The sequence below is a fragment of the Pinus tabuliformis genome, chromosome Q, assembly GCF_031772625.1.
Source record: "Pinus tabuliformis cultivar Carrire ecotype Pingquan chromosome Q, CPIR1, whole genome shotgun sequence".
Classification (NCBI taxonomy): domain Eukaryota; kingdom Viridiplantae; phylum Streptophyta; class Pinopsida; order Pinales; family Pinaceae; genus Pinus; species Pinus tabuliformis.
Window position 1 is genome coordinate 103,559,394 of NC_142296.1, and position 20,404 is coordinate 103,579,797.

The 20,404-nt window shown below is 38.8% G+C and overlaps 1 pseudogene across 1 annotated transcript in view; it reads right to left on the bottom strand.

The window, feature by feature from the left end:
- LOC149218441 (uncharacterized) overlaps positions 1-20,404 on the bottom strand; it is a 179,023-nt pseudogene that overhangs the window by 65,124 nt on the left and 93,495 nt on the right. Inside the window, exons 3-5 of the transcript XR_016249169.1 lie at positions 3,430-3,921; positions 2,052-2,650; positions 1,626-1,692 (exon numbers count right to left, since the gene is read on the bottom strand). The product of XR_016249169.1 is annotated as an uncharacterized LOC149218441 (transcript). The remainder of the gene's footprint in view (positions 1-1,625; positions 1,693-2,051; positions 2,651-3,429; positions 3,922-20,404) is intronic.

Here is a 20,404-nt window from a genome sequence, read left to right on the forward strand (position 1 = left end):
TTCATTTAATTGTATATGATATTATGACTCGTGATATGAGATGAATTATTATATTTTTTTGTTGATATTTTGAGGTTGAGTCAGGACTTGGTATTCAGAACAAGATTCACTATTATGTGTGATGTAGCACTAGACATATTACACATCTTATAAATTAGTTCTCTTGTCATATTTATGTGTCAATACATTTATTTTATGTTGTGGATGCTTTAGAATCTAGATATTAAAAAAATGAATTTTTTTGTATTTGCTGATTTTTTGCTAATTTTTACTGATTTTTATGATTTTTTCCGATTTCGGACACTCGCCAATTTAATCCTGATCGTGATTATCGCAACATTTTGCTAAAATACAGCAGTGGGAAACTTCTAGTAAATCGCCAAACACCCCATGACAGGAAGACAAAGAAGTTAAGAACTGGTGTGTCAAAAAGACAGACTACTAGAAAAACAGCAAGAGAGCCTGTCCATGATGACCTCTTTCTAAGCTGAAAGAAAACTGAAGAGCTGTCTTTGCTGCTCAAAACTAAGACTGGTACAACAATATGCTGTTTAGCAAAGCATCCATGAGATTCATTCATAACTACCCCTCTCTTCTTTTTATCAAGAAACGGAATGTTTTTGGGTTTTATTTTCTTTCTGAATCTCAATCTAGATGAGACTGTATCTGATGCACGGAATCCAACACCTTCAATGGGGCATTTACTGATCGATGCTGTAGCAGTAACATGACCGTTAGTAGTTGCAACACATACTAATCCAGAATTGGTAGCAACATTTGAATCTAGAATGCCCTTGGCAGGGTTCAAATTAGCATTGCACTCCATTGCAGAACCTGAGCATGAAGGAACACAGCTTAAAAACATTGAGAGGCTTTTAGAGGGTTTGGGATCTTCAATATGCAATCCAACCACCATTGCTTCTGATGAGTTTAGATCCAATTCCTGCATCTGTGATCCATGCTCCAAAGAAGTTCCTGAATTTATGTAGAACCTCTTCAGGTAGTGAGTCCTTACCTAAACACGATGGTTTTGTTAGTATTCCTATAGCATTTTTAAATGCCGAGTTTTCACTTTTCTGAATGTGATCTATACTTGCTGGCTTATTGGAATCTAATAAATATCGTTCAGACAAAATCTGATCACGTTGTTTTAAGATTGAACATTTTATTTCCCATAGACATAGCTGGGCTTGATGATGGTGTCAAGTCAAGAGACAGCGACTCAAAATCGTTCACACAATTGGTTTCATCTTTTCATAGTTGTCTGAAAGATATTAGTGGGCACCTCAATTATCTCTGAAGGTTCCTTGTTTACAAATAGCCCATGAGAAGACAAATATAGAGAATGATGTTAAGTTATGACTAATAGTAATGCTTATAACATCATCTACAGAATTATAAACAAAAGCAGCACACTTTGCAGCATATACAATTTGATCATGTTTTTGAAACGACAACCCCGCACCCAACACACGTGACTTAAGTAGTTAAAATTTTCGAATTTAATATGTTTTTTTTTTGCACTTGTAGTAGTATCATACAGCAATCATCAAAGAACAATATAAGCTTTGTCATTCTAAACTGGTTTTTTTTTAGTGTAAAGAAAATCTTCAAAGTGCACATACCATCAATTTGACCAGTCATATATGCTGGCAAAGCTTCAGGCACAGAATCTTCATTTTCCTTGATATTCTGCATCCAAATTTACTTTGTGAGTGCGGAAAACTCCTATCCCGTTTGCTCCTCTTTTGCAACCAATGAACATCAAGACCTAATAAATTAATATACAGACGTGCAAACAAACCTATTGATACATCCCACAATAAACTAATTTAATCAGAAAACAATGGCAACAATTACTGCTGCCTCCAACTTCACAGCAAAGCTGCTCATTTTTCCCAGTCACAAGAATGTGGATGTGGCAGGTGCTAGGTATGTCAGATAGAATATTATCACGTGTTTGAAAATCAGAAGCATCTATTTTGAGCTGTCTAAAACCTTCAACAAACAACTGTTCATTGTCATCATACTTTATTGAGTTTTTTTCTCACCTCTGAGTCCCATTTCTTCCCAGCAAATCGATCAAAGTGCAGTTGCTGCATTTCTGGACCACTGTCATACCAATCATTTTGCGTATTCTGTGAATGCCTTACAGTCACATCTTTTTTATATCTTTCTGAGGAATCTTCAATTTTGTGGAGTTGCATGCAAACTCCTCTGGAAGCTGTACCCTCAAATGAAAATCCTTGCTTGTGACTCTGCAAAAATGGACTACCAGTGCATAACCGGATTCCACTTCCCTCACAATCAAATGAGGGATAAGGAACCTCCCATAAACAAGAATCATGATTCTCCAGCTCCCCTATGGAAGGTATAGGTTCTTGACTTCTATATAACCTCCATTCAAAATATCAGCACAGGTATCTCCAAGAGAAGTATGATATGCTTTAAAATTAGTATAGTCCTCTGGGGCCACAGACAACATTTCCTCTAGCATTCTTTCTTCTTCAAAATATGCATCCAAACGTCCATTTGGAACTCTGTACCGAGGAAAGCTTATATTAACTGGAATATCTCGGAGCTCACTTTCAACAGATGGAAGACATGCAGATTCACATTGAATTCTTGTAGTGTCTGACATAGCATCAACCTGAAAAATATTATAATAGTTTACACAAGCTGTAACATAAAAAGAGTTCAGAACCTATTCCACATGGTATAACAAATAGACAGAGTAAGACAGGAAAGTAACAAGTAACCAATGTGAAATCCACTAGCCAATTGAAGGAAGAAATTGGAATGTAGGTTAATTCCTGCTGCTCAAAAATAAAATTCAATAAGTCAAATGAGTAAAATTATATACACTTGTTCAAACAGTAACGAATAAAGGGGATGATGTGCATTTGATTAACCTGCCTAAAAATTTTAAAAACCTCAGAAAGAAACTAGAATTCACTTGATGAGATATAACTAACTGAAACAATAAAGCAGGAAAGTAGCATGCAAGCAACACCAATGCCATTAAGTATTTGCATGGAGAATAAATTGCAATATCAATATCAATACAGAATGGTTCATACACGAATGAACAAACATGATGATGTGGGTGTTATAAACTTGCTTACAAGTTAAAAACCTCATCCAGACTCCACATGCACGATGAAAATTATTCAGTATAGGTATGAAGAAGACTCTGATAAAACTACACTGGCTTTCAGAACATTTCAGCTAAACCAGAAGTACTGCAAAATTCAATTTGCTTTAAAATCACAGACACAACAAAGACAAAAAGGATTCATTAATACTTTGGATGAAGCCAATAAATCTTCATGCTACACAAAAACCTGAAAATAATCTAAACAAGACCTCAACATAACCCATATACAATCAACCTTCCGAGAAGGGAGACATACAGAACCAACAACAAACCTGTGTGTGAATTGTGTCCTCATCAGCTGCTACACATGAAGAGTTTGGAATAGTGTCATCCAGCAATATGTCTAACCATTTATTAAGTGGTGCATTATCTCCAGTTATATCATGTAGAATCTTCGACGATATTTTTGATGGTAAATGTAAATTTGCATCAATTCCCTCCACTGGCTTTGACAGATCTTCTGACTGCACTTCCATGTCACCAGAGTAACCAGAGGAGGGGTTTTTCTCTGTCGGAGATAAATCTCCAGTTATATCATGTAGAATCTTCGATGATATTTTTGATGGTAAATGTAAATTTGCATCAATTCCCTCCTCTGGCTTTGACAGATCTTCTGACTGCACTTCCGTGTCACCAGAGTAACCAGAGGAGGGATTTTTCTCTGTCGGAGATAAATCACCCCTCTCAAGTGGTGCCGTGTACTGTTCTCCACTTTTTGTACCAAGTCTACTCTTCTTGAAAACACGACATAAGACAAAAGCATTCTGCAAAACAATAGCAAATTAGAATCAATAGCCACTTCAGAGACTGCTGATAATTATAATTCCACATTTATTCGTGAACAGTACTTAATTAAAGGACTTACATAACTTCTAGACACTCAGAAAAAGGAGAGAAAATTATAGGCACTACATCAGTGCAGTCTGTTATTCCATAAATTGCATCATACAGGGAAACTGGTACAAGTTTTGAAAATCGAAATGTGTAGGAATAGTGACCCCTTAAAATTTTGGAAATGGGGAAACACAAAACACACACACACAATGTGCAATTTTTTAAATAGCACACTATATTCAGACTTTTAAAGAAAGCATTACGAACAAATGAGCAAAAACACTTAAATGACAAGCAAAGTTCCACCATCATGTATGTTGCGATCCTCATCAATAGTATCACCCTTTGCCTCTTATCTGGCCTTCGCCTCTACCTCTATCCTACATTGTGATTTTGATCACATTCATGGAGTTTGATGCTTGTACCTTGGAGCTGCTTGGATGGTTGCGAGTACAGTCTTTCTCTGCTTGGGGATGCTACTTACTGGTTCAGTTGGTGTTATGGGTTGGAGAGGACTCAGCTCTTCTTTGGTAGATGGTCATGGTTGAACGTCTTATCATGGTTGTAGATGTTATTTTCATGCCTTTGGATCACTCTCTTGACATGTGGATGTTTTCTATTTCATCTTTCATACTCTTCATGTTATATCTGCTTCTTGGAGCATCTTAACAACTTTGTATGTCGATTTGTCACTAGAGGCGGGCGACATACAACATAGTTTTCGTGTCTTGGATTTTCATCCTTAGGATTTGTTATGGGGGAATACTTGATGATTGGATGGCATTAGCACTTTCTCATGTCCCCTTCTCTTATGTTGTTCATGTGATGGTGTAATGCGTGTTGTCTTGGTTTGTGGACAATGGAGCATTTCATCCAGTGTGGAAAAAGCCAAAGTCAGGATTGTTACCCACCATTTTGTGGGTGATATCACTAGGAGAAAAAATTTCTCCAAGATGGTCCTCAGCTAGTAGCCAGCAGCCACCAACTAGATCATTGTGCCATTTCTCCACCACCTAAGCCAGCCATGTGGTCCCTCACCCATCTATCATAATCGTATGTCTAAAGGTGGGCCTCCTGAACATAAAGGTATGCTTGACACTTGGTAATTGAGTATTTTAGTTTCCTTATCATGGATACTTTTGGGCACAGATTAATGCGGAATTCAGAGGAAAGAATGGGCTAGGTTTGTGCTCTTGTCTCCTAGACCTCTTTTGGATGTTAACCTTGTTAGTTCTTGTAGCATCAGATGTGTTGTAGCCACGAAACTTTGTGGAGAGGCTAGAATGAATCAGTTCTCCAAAACCCAAAAATTGTTTCTAGAAACCACCCAGATGTGTCTCACTTAGATTATTAACCAACCAATTTTTTAATTATTTCCTAAGTCTGAACTTAGGGAATAATCAGTATTAATTGAGATGTGGTGAGAATCATCTAGAAACTCACATGAATCAACATGGAATTAATTTGGGCCATTGATTATGTTTTAATCTTGGTCGTTGGTGCTCCAATAGAAGATTATAAGAAGAAGATGATGGGTAAGATGGAGAATACACTAGTGCAAATACTCAACTGCCCAAGCAGATCGATTTTCTCAGTGGCTGAAGTTTAGCATGAGAAAATAGAGCCAGAGAGTGAGTTGCGGGGGAGAGAGAGAGGGCATCAACAGTAGTCTAAGAGTGCAGGGTAACTTCTAGAAGGGTCAACATGAGAAAGGATGCAGTTCATCAGGGCACTGCGTAGTCACTGTTGAAGGAAATGTAACTAGGTTCGGTCTTCATAAATGTATTTTTGATATTTGTACTTGAAAAGAAATATTATTTTTGTAATATATGTCAATGAGTTTCTTGCTCATTCAAATAAGTCAAACTCATTCAAATAGGTCTAGCACATGTTAAATGCTATACGTGAGCCAAATAGTCAAAATGAAATATTGAAAGCCTTAAGGGCATCTTACACCATGTATTAGGGTCAAGAGAATACCTCCAAGCAAAGTCAAGTCCCCTCCTATGCAAAGGCACCATCAAGGAAGCTCCTTCAAGCATGTTACACCACCAAAGAATCCATCTGAAGCAAGCTCAACAAGCCGACCTGCAAACTGTCCATAAGTCGGCCTTCTAGTCAGCGTAAAAGGAGGGACAGTCCTTTATATATAGAAGTTATCCACTCCACCAAAACACACTCACTTACATCTCTGAAATCTACGAAGTAAAGAGGCAAGTAAAGGGTAACAAAGGACAAAGGAGAAGTCTCCAAATGCAGCGAAGAAGGTGAAGCCTAGACCAAAGTCAAGAGGACCATTTCTAGGGCAGCTGCAGTCACACGTGCGAGAAAAGGGAAGGTTGCCTGCGGTCATAAAAGCAATAGCATAACAGCATCACATCTCTCATTTGTTTGGGCTAGAACATAGGCCTAAAGGGCCTCCCACCCAAGCGAAGAAGGAAGAAGAGCGAAGGCAATAGGGTTGTTCTAAAGCCTATTATAGCCACCCGTGCGGAGAGGAGGAGGTTGTCTCTACTAGCATAACATCCCTCCCATTACAGTCATACAAGTTCATTGGTTGGTGAAGAGAAGAAAGGGAACATCATAAGGAAAGGGTCTCATCAGAGGTATTTCTTCTAAAGCAAGTGCAACAAGGTTTACTAACAGTTGAAAGGAGGAGGAGGACAAAGTGTCGGAGGAAGAAAGTGTTGGGGAACAAAGTGCAGAAAGGAGGAAGGACTTGACTTGTGCTTGGAGGATATTCTAGTCAAGGGTCTAGGGTTTTCCATTGATCAATAAGAAGTTTCAATAAGAGAAATTTATCGAAGGGTTTTCCTCTCAGTAGAAGAGAGGTTTTGGCCCTGGCAGAGAGCCAACATTTTGTGTTCGTGATTTTATGTTTTTGGTAGCAGATTGATGAAGTACACACATGCATTAATAAGAAGAAGAAGATTAAACTACAAGAGAAGTAAAAAGACTTCACAAATTGTTATCAAGTAAAGAAGAATCACACTACACCTAATTGCCCTATATTCTTCAACAGTCACTGCGCAGAAGATGACGCAATGAAACTAGCGTAAGGACAGAGGGGTTGTTTCGGGGTCAGAGAATTGTTGTGGAGAGTGAGAAGTATTAAATTTCTCTTAGTGTTTCTTTCTCTATTTTTGTTGTCCGATATCTTATACATGAATTACTGTCGAAGAATAACAAAACCCTCATCTACTATGCCGAATTTCCCACATTGGTTTTTCCAGGGACGATTGTCCAAAAATAATTGTGTTAATATGCTTATATGTGTGCTAGCATCTCTTTATTTTCCTTGCATTTATTTTTCCTTGCATTTATTTTTCCTCGGCATTTAATTTGTGAAGGCTATAGTGTATTTCTTTCGATATTTACCTTAAAAAATTGCAAATAATTCGTTTAATTATTTAACAAATAGAAGAGATAATATCAGTTATTGTTGGAGGATTCCAGACTTCGAAATTTTCCCATGATATTAGAGCACCTATCGTAAGCTGGAGAGCTCAACGCAAAAGGAAAGCGGTTGTTCAAATCTCTATAGAGGCAGCGTTCGAAACCCTCTAAGGCAGTGCAGTCCCTTGGGCCAAGAGGGTCAGTTTTTGAGGAAGTTTATTTCTCTGAGGGAGACAACAGAGAAACTAAACTTTCGAGATCGAATATTGACAGAGACAAAGGGAGTAGCATCAATTTTCTTGCAAAGCAGATTTCCAGCTAGGCCACAACATTTTGCAACAGCAAAATCAGCGTTGAAAAGGAAAGGAGAAATAGCATAGAAGAGTCATGGATAGAATCAGCAACCAGGAAGCCTCAGAATTGTCTTCCAAATTGGAATATGAATTTGCGTCCTTATCAGGTTCAGCATCATCTGGCATCTGGTATATTAATAATGGAACTTCATATCATATGACAGGAGTTAGAGAATATTTCTCTAGCTATCAGGGGGAACATGTGGACTTCTAGATAACTATGGGAACAGAACTAATGTACTCTCGTAGGGAGAGGCACCATAGAGTTTTAAACCAAAACAGGTCTAGCATCAATGCTACTAATGTACTGCATGTGCCAGGATTGGGTATGAACCTAATTTCAGTGTCCCAATTGCAGGACAAGGGGTACGATGTACACTTTGTAGGAAAGAAAGTGTATGTCAAACACTCTAACTAGAAGAAGGTGAGACAGATTGGAGCAAGAAGAAACAGGTTACATAGGTTGCAGATTGATTCTCCAATGGCACTAATAGGCAAGGACAATAGTAGCGGGAAGGGGTTGAACGAACTATGGCACGAGAGGATGGGACATTTACACCATGGAGCACTTAGTATGCTCAGACAAATTGTGACATGTGTTCCAGTTCTTTGTACTGAGTACGACGACTTTTGTAGACTGTGTACTTGAGAAGTATGCTAAGGCAGCATTACCCAGAAGTGATAACAAAGCAAAAGGCGTGTTGGGATTGATACACTCAGATATTTGTGGCCCTATGTCCACCAAAGCTATTAGTGGAAGTGAATATTTTGTCACATTCATTAATGACCATTCCAAGAAAACCTAGATCTATTTTCTAAAGACCAAAGATGAGGTCTTTGATCGACTCAGAGAGTTCAAGGCACTCGTAGAGAACACGAAAGGGAAAAGGATCGAGGTGTTGCGTTCAGATAATGGTGGAGAATACATTGATAAAGACTTCATAAGTTTTTGTGTGCAGGAGGGCATCAAAAAAGAATGGACAGCTCCATTCAACCCTCAACAAAATGGAGTAGCTTTGCGGAAGAACAAAACAATAGTTGGGGCTGCAAAGGCTATGTTATATGACCAGGATTTGCCTAGATTTCTATGGGTTGAGGCATGTAACACAGTGGTGTACATTCAAAACAGAACTCCTCATAGAGCATTGGGGAAGAAAATGCCAGAAGGAGTCTTGACAGGGAAGAAGCCTGAAATAAGTCATTTGAGGATCTTTGGGAGTGTGGCCTATTGTCACATCCCAGATGAAAAATGAAGTAAGTTAGATCATACTGCAGAGAAGGGGTTCCTCGTAGGATATAGCCAAACCTCAAAGGCATACAGGATCTACATTCCTAGTAGTAGGAATATTTTCGTAAGGCGAGATGCAAAGTTCATGGAAGATAGAGCTTTCGGAAAATCTCGAGAGATGCAGAGTTCATGGAAGATAGAGCTTTCGGAAAATCTCAAGAGATGCTTGCAGGAGATCAGTCAACAGAGATTCTGTTAGTCCAGCAGCAGGGACAACAAGTTGGACAAGCAGGAGGACAGTCGCAGGGGTCAAGCAGAGTGATCAATACTAGCATATCCTCAGGAATAGGAGATCCAGGAAGTTCTCAGCAAACAAAGCAGCATGAACAAGAGGAGGAATTAACTGAACCTCCCACCACCAGTGGTAGAGCCAGTAGGGAAGTGCGTCAGACCTTGAGAGACGCAGAGGAGTTTGTCGAGACTCCCAAGAAAGACAAAATACAATTCAAGCATCCTGACAGATATCAGGCCTTTGTAGCTCAGGTTGCAGAACCTTCCAGTTTTCAGGAAGCCGCTCAACATCAGGTGTGGGTGGACACCATGGTAGAAAAAATACAACTCTATCATGACAGAGGTAGTGCCTCGTCCAGAAGACAAATCAGTTGAAGGTTCCAGATGGATCTACAAGATCAAGTACGTTGCAAATGTCAGTGTGGAGAAGTACAAGGCTAAATTTGTGTCAAAGGTGTATGCACAGAAGGAAGGAATAGACTATGAGGAGACCTTCGCCCTAGTTGTCAGATATACCTCTATCAAATCGGCATATCCCTAGCAGCATGAATGGGATAGGAAATCCACCAGATGGACATCAAGACAACATTATTGAACAAGGAGATAGAAGAAGAGGTATACAGAGAGCAACCTGAAGGCTTCGAAACTCATGAGAGACACACTCATGTATGCACATTGAAGAAAGCCCTATATGGGCTTAAGCAGGCACCCAAGGGGTGGTACGGTCAAATTGACAGTTACTTGCAGCAGTTGGGATTCATCAAGAGTGATGCAGATCCTAATCTCTACTATTTGATGGTGGAGAATGAACCTCTCACTCTGGTTTTATATGTAGATGATATGTTTTTTACAATATCATCGAGGCTCATAAAGGACTGTAAAGGGAACCTTGCATCAGAATTCGACATGAATGATATGGGGTTGATGCACTATTTTCTAGGATTGGAATATGGCAAAAGAATGGGGAAATCTTTCCTGGGCAACGGAGATATGCTACATAAATTCTAAAGAGATTCAGAATGCAAGAATGCGGACCCATGGCAACACCAATGATAAACAACTAGAAGAAGATAGATGCATCAGGGGGCAAGGAAGTCAACCCCACCTTGTACAACCAACTAATTGCGTCACTCTGTTAGTTTTTTGTAGCATTGGAAGTGCTCTAGTCTTGAAAATGGGTGGAGAGGCTAAAGCACATCAGTTCTAAAGAACCCATAAACTGTTTGGTGAAATTCCACCTGGATTGTATTTTATTAAAATAATTAATATTTTTAATGGAGTTCCTAAGTCTAACTTAGGGAAATTAAAATATTAATGGGTATTAATCAAAATATGGGTGAGAATGATCTAGAAGGCGGATCAAGTCACATTTTAATCTTAGCCGTTGATTAAAGACTTAATCTCGATCGTTGAAAACTCAACATTAAAAGTATAAAATGGAGGCGTGGGGTTCATTTTGAAACACACACACAGAGAATGAATTGATCTGGAGTTCGATTTATGGGGGCTAAAAAGTTGAGAAATTTGAACTAGATGATCATTCAGCAGCAGAGGGGCAGAGAGAATCCCGGAGGACTTTCAGAGAATACTAACAGAGAGACGGAGAGAACCTGTGGAGGCAGCATAATAGCCAGGAGAGCTGACGATGGGGCGGTATGGGCCCACATAACCTTAACGCAGAGCCAGAAGGGTCAGCGCAAAAGGGAAAGTTGTCTGTCCCGCAGAAGCCGGAACTGTCGAGAACAATCGGGATAGCTAACGCAAAGGGCAGAAGGGTTGAGGCAGAGCCTGAAAGGTTGATGTAGGGCCTATGCAGGGTCAGCGCAAACTTAGTCGGGGTTAGCCAGTCTTGTTGCTGGATCAACCACAATTCTATCGAGTGAAATGAGGTAAAACTCACTCAGATTTTCTACCAGTATTTTCTCTGTAAAGGATTGCTAGATGAGCATCCTAGATTTGTATTTAGATATTTTTCCTGCATAATAATAAACCCTCAGAACTGTTGCACCAGTTTTCTCGCATTGGGTTTTTCCGGGGACTATTGTGTCCAAAAATAAGTGTCCTATGTATCTTGTTCTTTGCTCTGTTTTCTGTTTCATGAGATCAAATATTTAATTAGTGTAGGCTGCAGAAGAAATCTGCTCCAGTATTCAGAAGAATAACCTGATGAATGTAATTTAAAAATCAAGTAGGTGAAGTAGATTCAGATTTGTTGCAGTACGAGTTCCTTCAGTGTAGGAATTTTCACACACTCATGTATCTGGTCAACATTAGGCCAGACATTTGCTTCAATGTCAATACCCTTAGCCAGTTCATTGTGGAACCAAAGAGGGTACATTGTGCAACAGCGAGGCACATTCTTAGGTATGTGCGTGGAACGGTCGAGATCAGGTTGAAATATACTCGAGATGACGTCAGGTTGAGCGAATTCACAAATGCAGATTGGGAAGGTAGTTCATTGGACAGGAAAAGTACCTTCAGACACTGCTTCGGCATTGGATCAGGGATGTGTTGGACATTGGATAAACCAACACTCCCTATGTGTTTCGTGACATGGACTAACCGCCTCTCGTGGATCCTTATCTCTGGCGATGCGATCGTTGACTAAAACCTACGGGTTTTGGTCCAACAGCAATCGTCATTCCCAACAAGTGGTATCAGAGCGTAGGTCACAAGTTCGATACACACCCGGCATGCGTTTGGGGGGAGATTGTTGGACATTGGATAAACCAATGCTCCCTGTGTGTTCCGTGACATGGACCAACCGCCTCTCGTGGATCCTTATCTTTGGCGATGCGATCATTGACTAACACCTGCGGGTTTTGGTCCAACGGCAATCGTGATTCCCAACAGGATGATCTCTTGGTGCAACAGGAGGAAGAAGTCAGTAGCACTGAGCTTAGCATAAGTAGAATATATGGCGGCCAGCACGGCTATGTACGAGGCCATATGGCTTAGGAAATTGTTGGTGAATTTGTTCAGGAAGAAAATGAGAGCAACCAGTGTTTACTGTGATAATCAGAGTTACACAAAACTCTCTGAGAATCCAGTATTTCATGATAGGTCGAAACACATTGATATCAGATGTCATCATCAAAGATTGTGTTCAACGTGGGGCAGTCCAGCTGCAGTATGTCCCCACAAGCGATCAGGTAGGAGACATACTCACAAAATCTTTAAGGAGAGCTAAGTTCATCCAATTAAGAGAATAGATGGGTATGGTGGAGAATTTGTTTCAATAGATTCTTAGCAGCAACGGTTGAGAGGAAGTTGCAATGCAGATGCAGTAGTTGATAGCAATTCAACAGGGTCAGCAGCAGCAAAGATGCAACACATATAAAAGTTGCCCAATAGTTGGTGGGCAGCAACAACCAAACATCAGCAGCATGACAGGAGATGATTCAAAGACAAGGTGTTGCTACAAGGGGCAGCAGCACTAGAACACTTTCCTCGCTAAGAGGGAGTGTTAGTTTTTGTAGCATCGGATGTGTTCTAGCCACGAAACTTTGTGGAAATACTAGAATGAATGAGTTCTCCAAATCCCAAAAATCATTTCTGTAAATTCCACCCAGATGTGTCTCACTTAGATTATCAACCAACCAATTTTTTTAATAATTCCTAAGTCTAAACTTAGGGAATATCGCTACTTACTCAGTGTTAATTGAAATATGGTGAGAATTATCTAGAAACTCACACAGATCGACAGGGAATTGATCTAGGCCATCAATTATGTTTTAATCTTGGTCATTGGTGTTCCAACAGAAGATTATAAAAAGAAGTTGATGGGTAGATGGAGAATACACTAGTGCAAATACTCAATTACCCACGCAGATCGATTTTCTCAATGGCTGAAGTTCAACAAGAGATAATAGAGCTAGAGGGTGAGTTGCAAGGGAGAGAGAGAGGGCATCAGCAATAGTTTGAGAGTGCAGGATAACTTCTAGAAGGGTCAGCGTGAGAGAGGTCGCAATTCATCGGGGCACTACGTAATCACTGCGCAGAGGATGACGTAGTGAGACTAGAGTAAGAGCAGAGGGGCCATTTCGGGATCAGATAATCGTTATGGAGAGTGAGAAGTATTAAATTTCTCTTGGTGTTTCTTTCTCTATTTTTGTTGTCAAGTATCTTATACATGAATTACCACTGAAGAATAATAAAACCCTCATCTGCTACATCGATTTTCCCACTTTGGGTTTTTCCGAAGACGATTGTCCAAAAATAATAGTGTTAATATGCTTATATGTGTGCTAGCATCTCTTTAATTTTCCTTGCATTTATTTTTCCTCAGTATTTAAATTTGTGAATGTTGCAGTGTATTTATTTCAATATTTGCCATAAGAAACTGCAAATAATTTGTTTAATTTATTTAACAAATAGAAGAGATAATATCAGTTACTGCAGTAGGATTCCAGACCTCGGAATTTTCGCAAACCTTGGACACTAGTCCTGTGGGATCTCTTTTACTAACCTTTGGGCTTTAGGGATGGTACCTCATGGATACCCTAATTTTGGTTGCGTGGTCCCGCTCCTTTATCCACATATATCAATCCCCTCTACTCATTATAACCCCATTCATCATTCCTCCCACCTGGGTCCACATTCCTATTAGAAAATGTAATGTTCGATCTGCAATAATGTACTTGAGTCATCATGTAATGTACTTATCAAAAGAATAATGAAATGAATTTTTATTATTATTATTGAGACTTATTAAGGCATGGGTTTTGTTGCTCCTGTCGCCTGCACCTACCTACAAGTCAGTGAGAAAAAAGCCTTCAACCCCACAAAGTGTGGTTGGTGGCAGGGAACTAAGAGAAGGGGTTGTCACACTAAATCCCTTCTCTCTCCGTTTAAGAGATTTCCTAGATTAGCTATGGGGGGTGGTCCCTAAATGGAAAACTAAATTAAAAATGTGAGGTTCTAGGAGAGGTGTTCAAGTGAAAATGGATTAATTTTAAGAATTATGAGCAAAATATGATATGAGCAATAAAAATCATTAACTTGATAAAACCATAAACCCAATGCCTTAAGATAAATTGCTCAACAGAAATGAAAGATACATTTGCTCAAATTAAAAGTAGAATGCTTCCAACAATGAAAACAAAGCAATCCTAAAATGGAAACAGAGATGTTAGCATGATAATTGATACAAGATATAACATGCTTTCAAAATATAATCAAAGCATATAGAGATATCTTGCAAAAGGAAAAGCAACTAGTGTTCTACTTGTAAAAGGAAAATGAAACAATGTTTGCCAACATAAAATATTCAACAATGACAAGTAAAATGGGCAATTGCAAATAAAACCATAAGATGTATTAAGCATGACATGCAGTTATACTAGATTTGGATGCAATTAGTCTTGGTTATTTTCAATCTAAAATGCCTAATCTAAGTGAAAAGTCTTCATCTTGAGCTCTTACCAAAGGGTAAAAATTGGAGCGATTGTAAAAAAGAGGGGACGAGGGCACGGAGGTGTCATTAACGATACCCGTCCCCTGAATCTTGCAAGCCAACGTGTGTCTTTGTTCCTACATGGGGACAAGCCACCTTCATAACAGCAAGGTCACACGCTTTTACCTTACTTCTTACTAGATGGAAAAAATTTTCATCAAAGCCTTTTTCTCTACACTTTCTATCAACCATGCTTATGCTTGGAAGTTAATTTTAGTGAAGATGCAACTATACCAAAATGCCTAATATGGTATGCAGATAATTTTTCCAAATAGAAATTTGCAATGCATTCAATATAATGAAAATAATGTTCAAAGTAAATTGCAAAATGTAAACTCAATTGGAAAAGAAAATTAGCTTGCACGTGAATTAAATAAAATTACTAAAAGCTTTGCTTCCATAAAATGGAAATGTGCTCAAAAAGATAACTTGGATAGTTGTTCAAAATAATGCAAGATACATAAGCTTCTTGAACATATAAGATTATAAGTTACTCAAAATAATTGCTTTGACAAATGATAATCCAATAACCAACTAAAGTAGTGAAGCTTGAAATGTATGTACTTGCAAAATGAGCAAGTAACTTAAATAAAACTTGTAAAAAATGAGCAAGTAACTTAAATAAAACCTGTAAAAAATGAGCCTATTGTGAGGCCAACCTGAAGCAAATGGTTAAACTTTGCTACTCAAAATTAGATGTCTCGCATAAAATAAATTGCTTTCAAAAGTAAGATTTAGAATTGTACTTGAAAGCTAAACTTGAAATGGCAAAGCATGAAAATAAGTAACAAAAGGGAAATTTAGAAAATTAGTTAGTGAAGGTGATGTTGTGCTAATTTTAAAGCATGCAAGATGAAAAACTTATAAAACAAGCTCAAAATCAAAACACCTACATGTTCCTCCTTTTGCAAAAGGGAGAAAACAATCTCTTAGGTGAAAACCCAAGCTCCCACAAAAAGAAACTAAGCATTTATTAGATGTTACAAGATGAGAAACCTTGAAGATTTACTCAAGTAAATCTTCAGGAGGAGTCTTTACAATTAATGGGGCTTCTCAAGCTCTAGATCTCCTTCATGAAACTCAAATTCAAAAAGTGGGGCTTCTCAAGTGTCTCTTGGTGCCCCAAGGCTTCGCCTTCAAAGGTGAATGAAATGTAGCACAAAACAAGGAGTCGATCCTCCTTAAAAGCCCACAGCCTTACCAAATAGCATCCCTCCTCTTTATCCACGACCTCATCAAAAATATCAACTTTGAAAGGGTAGGGAGGTCCTACAAGGAAAAGTGTTAGAGTTTGTGTGATCATTCCTTGGTACTCTTGTCACCAACACTCTACCTACACGCTGCAAGATCAAGAAAAAAATTATTATAGAGAGAATATGAAAACAATTAAATAGAATACAAATAATATACAAGAAACCAAATCAAGTGATGGGAGTGAACCCCGTCACTTGGTTTAATTTAGAAAAGTTCTCAAATAGCTAATATGAATCAATGAAACATTATTTCAAAGATTTATTTATTTTTAAATCATTGCTTGTATATAAACTATGCCCAAACAAATCTCTACAAGACACTTTTCGTAAAATAAACTAAGTGAATCCAAATAAAAAATGAGAGTTCCTTTGAATGGTGCTCCAAGAATGGGTTGGTCTCCCAAAGGCTTCCCCTCTCGTTTGATCCAACAAAAATTCCTCCACAATACTTAAATCAAACATTAGTCCATATAGATTTAAATAAGCAAACAATGAATTGAAATTTTTAGAAATTCCTTTGAAAATAAACTAGAAGATTCAAACTCTAGAGCCTACTTTAAAATCAAATGCTACTTATTATTATTATTATTCAATTTTAAGGCCACGCCCAAGCCAGACACCAAATTGGTGCATGAGACCCCCTTGTTTGTGGGACAAGGGACCCACCTTCGCCCAGTGATTTGACCACTAAGCCTATGAAGGCATACATACTCTACCCCCCTCTGGTTTTGAACCTGTGACTTCTTACGAGGAAACACATGCTCTTAACCATTAGGCCCACTCAAGTTGTATAGCTTTGCACTAGCAAGTTTACAAAAATATATGGAAAATGAAATAATTCAAAGCATAGAAAGATTATATCAATAGCTCACAATGCACCATGCTCCAAAAGAAGAACACCCATGACTGGACCGCCAAAGTCTTTTTCTTTTTATTCTTGAAAAGTATACAAGGTAGCAATGCTTCCGCAAGCACAAGAGTTGGTAGACAATGATATATGAGCCCATGGTTCTATTATATAGAGAGTTGGGAGCAAATACCAATGTCGATTGATTAAACAAGTGGCATGAGGTGACAATCCCAAAGAAAAATTCGAATTTGTTGAATGGAACTTCAATGCCAAGTGTAAAAATCGATTTCTGGCAAGTGGATATCATTTTCTTATTCCCTTATCTACCAAATTCGAGTTTTATGATGGAATGACAACTGTAAATGGGTGGCAACCCATTTGGGGATAATTTCCCACAAAAATCTCCACCAAATATTCTCTCAAATCCCCCAAAATGTGCATTACTTCACAAATTCGAATTTCCAAGTAAGTAGTTTTCTCATTTAATGCCAGAAATTCGATTTTATTTGAGCACATATCATTTCCTTGATTTTGGGAGTCCACATCACCTTGGGACTTCACTTTAACTCCTCCATAATTTTCCACCTCATTTCCACAACATTTAGCATGTGTGGATATTTATTTTTCTCAATTTATTTAATTTATGGCTTAATCAATTCCCAGATTTCCCACTAAAGTTAGGAAAAATGGGTTTTGAGGGTTCAAAACACATTTTTAACCCCTCATACCCCATACAACTTCTCTAAACATCACTTATTACATTACAAATACAATTTTTATTGCAATTTTCGCAGTGTGAAAAATCTAAAAAATTAAAAAATGACTACCTAGATCTAACCAAATTCCACATTATCTTTTGTGTGATCTAGTATGGTAATATACATTGACTCTAGACACTAAGATGTGTTAAGGGCTCAACCTTCAACCGTCACCCCCGCTTTGGTGTAAAAAGTGAATGAACAAACCTAGAAAATTATCTGCCTCTAAAACGAAGGGATAATTAACCAGATTAAAAAAACATGCCAAAGTGTACTCATTTGTTGATAGAGTCCCAACATCATAAGCCTGTTACAGACTCAAAACTCATTATTACTAGTATCACTTATGACAATTCCCTGCAAAGTGTGGAATCTATGTATAAGAAAGACTATGAGAAATAGAAGTAGAGTTTAAAAACTATGTTGACTGATGATAATTGATGGTACAAGTGTCATTTGTTACATCCTTGGGCATGGAGTCTTCATATAATCATCAAGTGTCACTCCAGTGGCCAACGGGTTTCATGCTTGGGTCACCATGTTTTAGGTCAAAGTCCCCATTGAAGACTTCTAAGATTTATTGCAAGTCTATAGAGTTATTATATGTTTAAAGAGACCCTTCTTGGGCTTTTGAATCATGTAAATAGGTTAAGTATTGAGTCAAATATCAATTATTTAACCTCCACACCATGTCAGCCTAGAAGAAGATCAAGTCGGCCTAAAGACCCTATTTGACCCCACAAGAAGCCTATAAAAGGAAGCTCGGCTCTCACAAGTTTGAATTCTCTTGTAGCTGGAAGAAGTGCGAAAATCTCTTGTTGTTGGGCAGAAGCGCGAAGTTTTCTTGTAGTTGGGAAAAGGTGTGAAATATGTTGTCAGGAAGTCAAAGTGAATGCGAGTTTGGGGAAATCTAAGGAGACAAGGAAAATCGAAATTTTGGTCTCTCTCTCTCTTTGTTTCATGTCCTAGATTAGGAGATCGAAGTAGAAAGGTTTCATTGTTGCTGGAAGCTGCTAGTTGTTGTAAGTTGTTGCATAGTCGAAGTTGTTGGAAGAGGTTGAAATTCTGGGAGGTTGACTTGGTGTGGAAGGAAGGTTTGGTCTTGGTCTAGGTTTAAGGGTCTCAAAAAATACTATTGAGAGGAAGAATTGTCTTGACAAGGTTTTCCCCTCGAGGGGGGTTTTGCCCTGGCATGTGCCTACATCTGGTGTCTATTGTTTTATGTGCTACTACTTTTGGTAATTGTTTATGAACTAAAGTAAGAAGATATAAGGAATTGTAATAATAAAAAGCATCACAAGTAATTATCAAGAACATGAAAATATGTACTACCTTTCTGATTTTCTAACAATTCCTCCACTAGGTCCACATAGGGTTAGCCTTCCCCTTCCCCTTGCCAACACCCTGGGTCAGACCTGGAACGATGCCCCAGAAGTTGATGCAATTGAAAATAGAAGTAAAAGCATAATTGGCCACATCCAACCGGAAAATATCCCATAAAATGCAAAACATGGTCAGGACAAACACATTTAGCACGTGGACAAAAGCCAATGCACGAGCTCTACCTCATTCTCATGGCTATCACCCTGGTTCTTCTAGGCCTTAGATGAGCCTCTTTTATCATTCAAAAACCCATGATTGTCCACACCCCTAATGGAAAATGAACTACCCCACCTCAAAGGGGGTATCCACTGCTATACTTTGCATATCATGCTCTTACTCCTTAAGCCCCTAGCAATTAACCAAAGAAAAAACATAAAAGGCAAAAGGCATATAAAGAAGGGTGGAAAAACAAAGTCGAGGCACCTCATGCACCACGATTGCTCCCTCCTATACATTACATACCCATGAATGGGCTTCCCTTATGCTAGCTACCCTTGTACCCCAACATGTGGCACAAGGTTACCCCTTTTATTCCCTACTCCATTCATCTCTTTATCACATGCCGCCACCCTTTTGAAGGATGTACCTTGGACATACTATTCCCTTTAAAAGTATAAACCCCCTGATAAGGTACTCGGTTAACCCCATTTGGAGCTTGGAGACATTAGCACATGCCAAAGCACACTATGGAAGGGCATGCCATTATGAAGTGCCCACCTATTGTCCATGGTTTGAAAGCTTTTTAACTCGATTTCCTTAAATGAATTGTTGTACTAGCGGCTAAGGGGCGTGTTGGATCTTATGCAAGATTACAGATAGTCTCCATTTTGGGTTTAGTCTCCCTATACGGGTCCAAACCCTCCAAAGGGCTACATTGTCACATGTAGGGTGTGTGTAGAGAGTCATTGGCCTCCACCGCAGTAGACAACAATCCATTGATCCCTAGAGATGTTCACAGATTACTCGAGATTCACCTATTGGATGAGCAAGATGCACCTAGTTCACCATGCCCAATCATCCCGACAATTGTACCAGGCACTTGGCAGATGACATAGGACTTGTATGTTGATGTGGTATCACTTACACCATCATCTGAGCCCTTACAGATGGTCTACAAACATTTTTTATCTACTTGGAGACCCATGAAGTTACTTGTGTTCCCTCGCACCCATTGGGACCACCACAGGTTTATTATTTGGAAAACAAGGGGCCAACCCCTTGTCCACTACTTTTGAGAGTCCTATTCATCATTGTGGCACTTATGGACTTCATCAGGCTTCTTCGAAGGCCCAACGACATGCATTATTGATCATTACACTTGTTGAGAGGCATATTCTTTTGTTTATGAGCTAGTTTGGTGGGCTTGTCACCAAAAGTTAGTTATTTTGCACATTATATTATTCTAGGGGCAAATGTAGGCCTAATTAACTAAATCAAACTCATTAG